The sequence below is a fragment of the Pongo abelii genome, chromosome X (genome assembly GCF_028885655.2).
Source record: "Pongo abelii isolate AG06213 chromosome X, NHGRI_mPonAbe1-v2.0_pri, whole genome shotgun sequence".
NCBI classification, from domain to species: domain Eukaryota; kingdom Metazoa; phylum Chordata; class Mammalia; order Primates; family Hominidae; genus Pongo; species Pongo abelii.
The window spans coordinates 78,112,884-78,123,266 of record NC_072008.2 but is presented as its reverse complement, the minus strand read 5'-3'; the positions used below and the strand labels follow the sequence as shown (position 1 = coordinate 78,123,266).

At 37.1% G+C, this 10,383-nt stretch overlaps 1 pseudogene; it reads right to left on the bottom strand.

Annotated features, from left to right (window-relative positions):
* Positions 1 to 523: 523 nt before the first annotated feature.
* Positions 524 to 7,462, bottom strand: LOC100438977 (14-3-3 protein zeta/delta-like; annotated as a pseudogene).
* Between the last annotated feature and the right edge of the window lie 2,921 nt (positions 7,463 to 10,383).

Below are 10,383 nucleotides of genomic sequence, written 5' to 3'. Positions count from 1 at the left end.
TCGAGCATTCCACAGATAGACATGGTTCAACATGTGGTATCCATAGTGTACCTGTTTCTATTACAGCCTTGTAAGTGATTCATACCTGAAAGTATTCACAATTGCTACATCTGTGACTGGAACCAATTATCCCTTTGATTTCCCACCAGGACAAACTGATATGTAGGCAGTTTTTCTTTGCTTAGACATGGAAGCAGTTTTACACTGGCCCTTGTGAAGCCACAGTGTACAAAAAGTACCATTCCAAACATATAACTTGTGTAAAAATTTTACATCTGCATATTGTCTACCTCAAGGTGAAAACATTTAACTCCATAAAAATATTCACCGGCTCTAGTCCCCTAACATTAAACATAAAAAATCACATGGGAAATATAGAAATTCAAATAAAAGTAACAGGTTTTTATCAAATTAAAAAACTGTCATAAATTATAAAGAAGAAAACTACTTGTGGGGCAGCATGGAGGAAAAATGATCTACTGTGTAAATTTTAGAATGAGGCTGACGAAAGTTGAAAGACTGTTTAATTTTCTCCTCCTTCTCTTGCTTCAGCTTCATCTCCTTGGGTATCTGATGTCCACAATGTCAAGCCATTTCTCAGTAGTTTCAAAACTACTGTGCTGTCTTTGTATGGCTCTGCACTAAATGTGTCAAATTCAGCAATGGCTTTATCAAAAGCTGTCTTTGTAAGAGAGCAGGCTTTATCTGGGGAGTTCAGAATCTCATAATGGAATACAGAAAAATTAAGGGCCAGACCCAATCTGGTAGGATATGTTGGTTGCATTTCCTTTTTGCTGATTTCAAAAGCTTCTCTGTATGCTTGTTGTGACTGATCCACAATCTCTTTCTTGTCATCACCAGAAGAAACCTCAGCTACAAAACCATAGTAGTGTCCTTTTATTTTCAAATGGAAGACTTTGCTCTCTGTAAAGCATTGGGGATCAAGTACGTTTCCAAAAGAGATAGTGCTTTATTGCAGATATGTCTTAGCTCAGTCTCAATTTTATCTCTGTACTTTTGAGCTAATTGCTTTTTTTTTTCAGCACCTTCCCTCATTTGTTTAATACTTAAAAGACCCTCCAAGATGACCTATGGGCTCCTTCAACAATTTTATAAGTAATTGAAAGAAGATTCCTCTCCTCCTTGGATAATTCAGCTCCTTGCTCAGTGATAGACTTCATGCAGGCTGCCATGTCATCATATTGCTTAGCTTGCTCCACTAGTTTGGCCTTCTGAACCAACTCATATTTATCTATGACTGGATGTTCTGTGTCTGGAGTGGGTGGTGGCAGATGAACTGGGGCTTAGCAGTCTCTGGGTAGCAGTGGCGGCAGGAGCAAGGCTGAGATTCTACAATTAATTTTCATTTTTTTTTGTTATGTATGTACGTATTTATTTTTAAACATTTAAAAAATTTCCATAGCTTTTGAGGTACATGTGGTTTTTGGTTACATGAATGAACTGTGTAATGGTGAAGTCTAATATTTAAGTGCACCATCACTAGAGCAGTGTAGGTTGTACTCAATATGTAGTTTATTCCTCACCCACCTCTAAACCTCTACTTTCTGAGTCTTCAAAGTACATTATACCACTCTTTATGCATTTACATACACATAGCTTAGCTCCCAGTTATAAGTGAGAACATACAGTATTTTGTATCCATTCTTGAGTTACCTAACTTAAAATAATGGCCTCCACCTCCATCCCATCCAAATTCCTGAAAAAGACATATTTTATTATTTTTTATGGTTGGGTAGTATTCCATGTTGTACATATACCACATTTTCTTTATACACTCATTGGTCAATGGGCACTTAAGCTGGTTCCATATCTCTGTGATTGTGAATTGTGCTACAATAAACATGCATGCAGTTGTCTTTTGGTATAATGGCATGTTTTTTTTTTTTTTTTTCCTTTGAGTAGATATCCAGTAGTGGGATTCCTGGATTGAACAGTAGATCTACTTTTAGTTCTTGAAGGAATCTCCACACTGTCTCTCATAGAGGTTGTACTAGTTTACATTCCCACCAGCAGTGTATAAGTGTTCCCTTTCCACCACATTCACACCAACATGTATTGTTTTTAAACTTTTTAATAATGGTCATTCTGCAAGGGTAAGGTGGTATCTCACTGTGGTTTTAATTTGCATTTCCCTAAAATTAGCGATGTTGAGCATTCTTTCATATGTTCATTGGCCATTTGTATATCTTATTTTGAGAAATGCCTATTCATGTCATTTGCCTACTTTTTAATGGGATTCTTTTCTTGCTGATTTGTTTGTGTTCCTTGTAGATTTTGAATATTAATCCTTTGTCAGATGTATGCTTCACAAATATTTTCTCCCACTCTGTGGGTTTTCTGTCTACTCTGCTGATTATTTCTTTTTCTGTGCAGAAGATTTTTAGTTGAATTAGGTCCTATTAATTAATTTATTTATTTTTGCACTTGCTTTTGGGGTCTTAGTCATAAATTCCTTGCCAGGCCAATGTCCAGAAGAGTTTTTCCTGGATTTTCTTCTAGAAATTTTATTGTTTCATGTCTTAGATTTTAATCTTTGATCCAGTTTGAGTTGATTTTTTTATAAGATGAGAGATGGGGATCCAGATTCATTCTTCTACATGTGAAAATCCAGTTTTCTCAGCACCACTTATTAAGTAAGATGTCCTTTCCCCAATTTATGCTTTTGTATGCTTTGTCAAAGATCATGCTTGTAAGTATTTGGTTTTATTTCTGGGTTATATATTCTGTTCCATTAGTCTATGTATTGACTTTTATACCAGCACCATGTTGTTTTGGTAACTACAGCTTGGCAGTGTAATTTGAAGTCAGGTAATGTGATGCCTCCAAATTAGTGATTTTTGCTTAGGATTGCTTTTGCCATTTAGGCTCTTATTTGGTTCCATGTGAATTTTAGGATTCCTTTTTTTCTAATTCTGTGAGAAAAAATGTTTGTATTTTGATAGAAAATACATTGAATCTGCAGTTTGCTTTGGGCAGTATGGTCATTTTCATGATATTGATTCTTCTAATCCATGAATATGAGATGTGTTTCTATTTGTGTCATCTATGATTTCTTTCAGCAGTGTCTTATAGTTCTTACAGAGATATTTTACCTCCTTGGTTAAATATATTCCTATGTTTTTTTTTTTTTTTTTTGCAACTATTTTAAAAGGGACTGAGTTCTTGATTTGATTCTCAACTTTGTTGTTGGTGGTGTATAGTGGTGCTAATGATTTGTGCATATTGATTTTGTAACCTGAGACTTTACTGAACTCATTGATTGAATCTAGGAGTTTTTTGGAGGAGGTTTTAGGGTTTTCTAGTTATACAATCACATCATTGGCCAACGGAGATAGATTGACTTCCTCTTCTCCAATTTGGATTATCTTCCTTTCTTCCTTCCTTCCTTTCTTCCTTCCTTCCTTCCTTCTTTCCTTCCTTCCTTCCTTTCTCTCTTTTTTCTTTCTTCTTTCTTTCTCTCTCTCTCTTTCTTTCTTTTCCTTTCCTTTCCCTTTCTTTTCTTTTCTTCTTTTCTCTTTTCTTTTCTTTTTTCTTTGTTTCTCTTGCCTGATTTCTCTGGCCAGGACTTTCAGTCCCATGTTAAACAGAAGAGCTGAGTGTGGACATCTTTGTCTTGTTCTAGTTCTCAGGGAGAATGCTTTCAACTTTTCCCTATATGATGTTGCCTGTGGGTTTTTCATATATGCCTTTATTATTTTGAGTTATGTCCCTTCTATGTCTAGTTGGTCGAATGTGTTTTTCATAAAAGAATGCTGGATATTATCAAATGCTTTTTCTGCATCCATTGAGATAATCATATAGTTTTTGTTTACAATTCCATTTATATAATTTATCATATTTATTAACTTGCATATGTTAAACCATCCCTGCATGCCTGGGATGAAATCCACTTGATTGTGGTGTATTGTGTATTATCTTTTTGATGTGCTATTGGATTCAGTTTACTAGTGTTTTGTTGAGGATTTTTGCATCTATGGTCATCAGGGATATTGAGCTGTAGTTTCCTTTTTTTGTTATTTTTTTTCCTAGTTTTGGTATCAGAGTGATATTGCTTTACAGACTGAATTATGAATTATTTCCTCTTTCTTAATCTTTTGAAATAGTTTTAGAAGAATTCTTCTAAATTCTTCTTTGAATGTCTGGTGGAATTCAGCTGTGGATCTATCTGGCCCTGGAATTTTTTTGTTAGCAATTGTTTTTATTACTGATTTAATTGCACTGATTGTTATTGGTATATTCAAGGTTTCTTTTTCTTCCTGGTTTAATCTAGGAGGGTTGTATATTCCCAAGAATTTATTCATTTCCTTTACATTTTCTACTTTGTGTGCATAGAGCGTTCATAGAAGTCTTGAATGATCTTTCGTATTCTGTGGTGTTGATTTTAATATCTTCATTTTCATTTGTAATTGAGTTTATTTGAATCTTTTCTTGGTTAATCTAACTAATGGACTATCAATTTTGTTTACCTTTTCAAAGAGGCAATTTTTTGTTTCATAGATGTTTTGTATTTTTTTTTCTATTTCATTTAGTTTTACTCTGATTTTTGTTATTTCTTTTGTTCTGCTAGTTTTATGTTTGATTTCTTTTTGTTTTTCTAGTTCCCTGAGGTGTGACATTAGGTTGTCAATTTGTGATCTTTTGGACTTTTTGATATAGCTATTTAGTGCTATAAACGTTCATCTTAACACTGCTTTTGTTGTATCTCAGAGGTTTTGGTAACTTGCATCACTATTATCACTCATTTTAAAGAATTTTCAAATTTTCATCTTGATTTTACTGTTAACCCCCAAACCATTCAGGGGCAGATTGTTTAATTTCCATATATTTGTGTAATTTTGAGTGTTCCTTTTAGAGTTTATTTTTAGTTTTATTCCACTGTGGTCTGAGAAGACACTTTGTATAATTTTGATTTTTGAAATTTGTGAAGGCTTGTTTTGTAGCCTATCATATGGTCTGTCTTGAAGATGGTTCCATGTGCTAATGAGAAGAATGTATATTCTGCAGTTCATGAGTTGAGTGTTCTGTAAATATCTGTGAGGACTATTTATTCCACAGTGCAGCTTAAGTTCACTGTTTCCTTGCTGACACTCTTCCTTGATGATCTGTCTAATGCTGTCAGTGATGTGTTAAAGTCCCCCACTATTATTGTGTTGCTGCCTATCTCATTTCTTAGGTCTAGTAGTAATTGTTTTATGAATCTGGGAGCCACAAAATTAGATATGTATATATTTAGATTGTAATATCTTCTTGTTGGATTGATCCTTTTATCCTTATTAAATGACCTTATTTGTCTTGTTTTATTGTTGTTGCCTTAAAGTCTACTTTATCTGATATAAGAAAAACTACTGCTGCTTGCTTTCTGTTTCCATTTATGCGGAATATCTTTTTCCACCCCTTTATCTAACATTAACTTTTAATCTTGATTTTATATGAATCCCTAGGTGTTAAGTGAGTCTTTTGTAGACAACAGATATTTGGTTTGTGACTTTTTAATCCATTCTGTCAATCTGCATCTTATAAGTGAAGCATTTAGGCCATTTGCCTTCAACATTAATATTGAGATATGAGGTATTGTTCCAGTTGTTATGTTGATTTTTATCTTTACATGTTGTTTTTTTCATTGTGTTATAGTTTTATAGAACCTAAGAGTTTTATGATTTTAAGAGGTTGTATTCTGGTGCATATTAAACTTTCGTTTCAAGATTTAGCACTCCTTTTATCATTTCTTATAGGGCTGGTCTGGTACTGACAAGTTGTCTCAGCATTTGTTTGTCTGCAAAATGCTTTATTTCTTCTTCATTTATAAAACTTAATTTACTGGATACAAAAATCTTGACTGACAGTTGTTGTGTTTAAAGAGGTTAAATACAGTACCCAAATCTCTTCTGACTTGTAATATTTCTGCTGAGAAGCCTACTGTTAGTCTGATAGGATTTCCTTTATAGGTTTCCTGATGTTTTTATCTCACTGCTCTTAGAATTCTTTTCTGCATTTTGATTTTAGATTGCCTGATGACTACATGAGTTGGTGATGTTCTTTTTGCAAGGAATCTCTGAGATTTTCTTTAAACTTCTTATATATGGATAGCTAAACCTCCAGAAAGGCTAGGAAAGTTTTCCTCAATTATTCTATCAAATGAGTTTTCCAAATTTTTGCTTTCTCTTCTCCCTCAGTAACACCAATTATTCTTAGGTTTGGCCATTTTACATAATCCTATATTTCTAAGATACTTTGTTCATTTCTTTTGATGCTTTTTTCTTTATTTTTGTCTGATTAAGTCAATTCAAAAGTCTTGTCTTTGAGCTCTGAAATTCTTTCTTTTACTAAGTCTAGTCTAATGTTGAAACATTCCACTTCATTTTGTAATTCCCTAAATGTGTTTTTCATTTCCAAAAGTTCTGATTGGTTTTTCTTTAAAATATCTATCTTTTTAGATTATATTTACTCATATCCTGAATTCCTAAAAAGTATCTTTATGTTAGTTTTCACCTTTCTCGTGTATATTTTTGAATAGCTTAATAATCAACATTTGGAATTACTTATCTTGTATTTAAAGGATTTTATTTTTGTTTGAATCCATTGATGGTGAGATAGTGTGATCTTTTGCAAGTATTCTAGACTGTTTTGTAATACGGCCAGAATTATTTTTCTGTTTCTCATTTGGGTAGACTATTTCTTCTAATTAGTCTTGAATTTATTTTTGATTTGACCATATGGCTTTTTAAAATTTCTTTTTCCCCCTTAATGATGTGACTTTAATGTTTATAGTTTATTGCAGCCTTGTTTGGCTCTTTTTGCTTTCAGAGGTGAAGGCTCTGCATGAGTTCCTTGGTTATAGAGAGTCCATGTACCATGGCTTTCTTAAATCCTGTTTGTAGTAGCAATGTGCTCAGTGTGCAAGCAAATTTACTGTCTTCTATGAAGTTGAAATGAAAGAGGTCTTTTGAAGCTTATCTTGTTCCCTCAGAGCGTGCACTTTTTTAAAAATTTATTTTTTCCCCTGTATTTTGTTTCCAGGTTGAATAGTTCGGGCTTCAGAGGAATGAGAGTGGTATCCCTGGTTAGAAACCAGTGGTGGCTAAAGCAGGTGGGTAAATGCAATACCCAGTGGTGAGGAGAGGTCCCAACCTGACAGAGGTGGCTGGGGGATCTCCCAGTTAATCACACTGAGGTCCTTTCACAGGGAAGTGAGAGAACCACCTCAGCTCCCCTGACAGGCCAGCAGGAAAACAATCTGCCTCCCAGTTACACTCCTGTCACAGTGTTCCAGCTATTCAGATCAGACAGGCACCTCTTTTCATGCGCACGAATGCTGTTGTTCAATGTAAAGAGAGATTGTGGTTCTACTCCTAGTGCATGTCTGAACATGGAGGGACATTCCTCCTTTGGGGATTTCATCACCCTGAAGTGTTCCAGAAAGGCTGTCTACAGGTTCACCCATGCCGAGCTCCCATGGGAGAAACCCCAGCTTTTCCAATACCCTTCGCAAGCACCAGTGCTGTCAGACTGTTGAGGTAGAGCCACATAGCTTTTCAGACTGAGCCCAGCACTGCATCTGTACTTCTGCTGAAAGAAACTTCTCACATGCAGAAAGTCCCAACTTTGACATAGGTGGCTGGGGGAACTCTCAGTGAAACACACTGAGGTCTTATCAGAGTGAAAGGAGAGAGCCACCTCAACGCCTCTGCCAAACCAGCAGGAGAGTGGTCCACTTCCTAGTCACACTCTTGACCCAGTGTCCAGGCTATTCAAATCAGACAGGCACATCTTTTCATCTGCAATGAGGTTGATGTTTTAAATAGAGAGGTACTGTGACTCTACTTTTTATGCAAGCCTGAACCTGAAAGGCACTCTTCCTGTGGGAATGCAGTCACTCTGAAGCGCTCCAGAAAGGCTGTCTATAGGTGTACCCCTGCTGAGCTTGCATGGGAGAAGCCCCAGCTGTGTCTGCAGTAGTGGACAAGGGGAACAAATGTTCCCTTCTCCAAAAATCTTCATGAGCACCAGGGCTGCCTGAATGTTGGGGTAGAGCTACGGATTTTCCCTACTGAGCCCAGCACTGCATCTGTAATTCTGCTGAAAGAAACTTCCCACAAGCAGAAAATTATGGGACTCAAGCACTGCCATCTAAATTCTTTTGTCTCACAGGTATGTGGTGCACTCTCCCTTCCCCTAGGAGTAGGAGTCCCTGAGCACCAGACTCCTGTAGATGCTGCTGTTCCTCTGGTTCTAGCTGCCCAGTGGAGCTGCCATACTCCAGGCTGGTGTTGGAGAATGTTGGCAAGGGATTCAGTGATGTGACTTTTCCTCAAGTCTCTCAGCAGCAGGTACCAGCACCAGCTCCAATGGGTGTAGCAGGAGAGTGATGTGAAATTATTTGGTTATAAATAGCTTTAGTGTATTGGGTTTATCAAATGCTGGTTGTAGTAGTAATAAACTCATCATGTGGACATACTTCTGATTAACCATGGTGCTGCAGGCAATGGTGATAGCTGAGGCTATGCTATCAGGTTTTCTCCTTCCTGGGTGCTGTAGTATTCTACCTGGAGATTCTGTAATGGACTGTGTCAATTGGCCTCCAGCCAGGAGATGGCTTCTGCAAAAGAGTGCCAGCCACAGTGGTAGCAGTGAGACTTGTGCCTGCCTTATGTTACCATGAGGAGGTACTCTGGTGCCTCAGGCAATGGGTGGGGTCATAGAGCTCCCAAAAGTTTCTGTCCTTTGTGTTAAACTACCAGGTCAGGTAGAGGAGCAAAGCCAAGTGGAAGCTGGGTCAGACAAATTTGTGCTCTGGCTCTCCATGTGCAGGGCAAGCAGTGGCCCCAGTGAATATTGGTTGACAGTTCTCTGGAAATTTGGGTAATGTTCCAGGGAGGAGCAAAATGGTCTTTGTTGCACAGAAGAGTTCGTACACGGGGTGGTGAGTAGCAGGTGGCAGTAAGCCCCACTCAGCTCCTAGACACTTGGCAAGTCAGGTCTCACACCTACAGTATTCCACTAGCAGCAGCTAGCTAATTTCCAGGAAGTCTGCACTCAGAATCCAAAACTGCCCCAGGCCATAAGCCTTTCCACCGAGCAACCACAGCTTTCAGGCCACACCCCTCCTGGTCTGCCCATCTAGCCAGGGCATCCAGCTCCTGCACTTGCAGCTGCAGCCCACTTCCCATTTGCCTCCAAGTTCTGGCCAAAGGAGTTCATCCCCACTCAAAATTATGTCATGAATCTCAGTTGGGGGTTTCCCTCAACCTGTGACCACCACTTGAGTTAGCTGGAAGAATTCTGCCGTGTCCCCTGTGAGGTAGAATCAGAAATGGCCCCCTTCATCTACACTAGAGACTGGGAATGGAAGCAAAGCTCTTCTCACTGCTCCTACTTTTATTTTCCCCACTGTTCCCTAAATCAGTTCCAGTGCTGAGTAGGGTTAAAATCTTCCCCAGTGGCCTGGATTGGCAGGTTTTCTGATGGGAATGTGTATCATACAGGCAGTTTATCCCTCTCTCACACTCTGAGAACCTGAAGTTTTCTGCCTGGCTCATTGTGTAAGCTGCAGCCTGTTGCTTCTTTCAAAATGTTTGTAGTTTCTTTCAGCTTTCCTGTAGAGTTCCTGCAATGCTTCTTGGAAAAAAGTTCACAGCGTGAATCTCTATATACTATTTTGCCTTTCCAAGTTGGGGAGGCATGCTAATAATGCCTCCAATCTGCCGTCTTGAAAAAAAAATAAAACTTCTGCACTAATTTTTGTATACTAATTGTGGTTCAAGAAACATACTAATTTGACATTAATTTGCATAATCTGCTCAGAGATTACTTTGGACTTTACATGTACACAATTTTGTCACTTGAATAATGGCAGATTTTTGTTTTCTTTTACAATCATTGTACCTTTTATGACTTTTTATTGCTTATTGCACTGCTTAAGACCTTCATTGCACTAATGAATTAATGTGGTGAGAGTGGACAACCTTCTTGTGTTTTGAAACTGTATATCAATTCATTTAATATTTTCACATGGAGTTTCTGTTATCTACAAAGGTTTCAAATATATTCTGCTCCTAATGGAGTTCCCTTTTGCCACAATGTTTTCAAAATTTAAAAAAAATTATGCATATGTATTGGGTTATACCAAATACATTTTCTCTGTCTTTATTTCCTTATTATGTGAATTATATTGATTATTAAACTTTTAAAGCAATCATATTTCTGGACTAAATTTCACAGGGATATGAAATACAGTAATTTTTATATATCTCTGTATACTGCCAGCTTTTATTATGTTTAGAATTTTGTATCTATATTCATGATCTACATTAGTTTTAAATGATCTTCTCACATTGTAACAGTCCTATTTTCAGATCAAAGTTA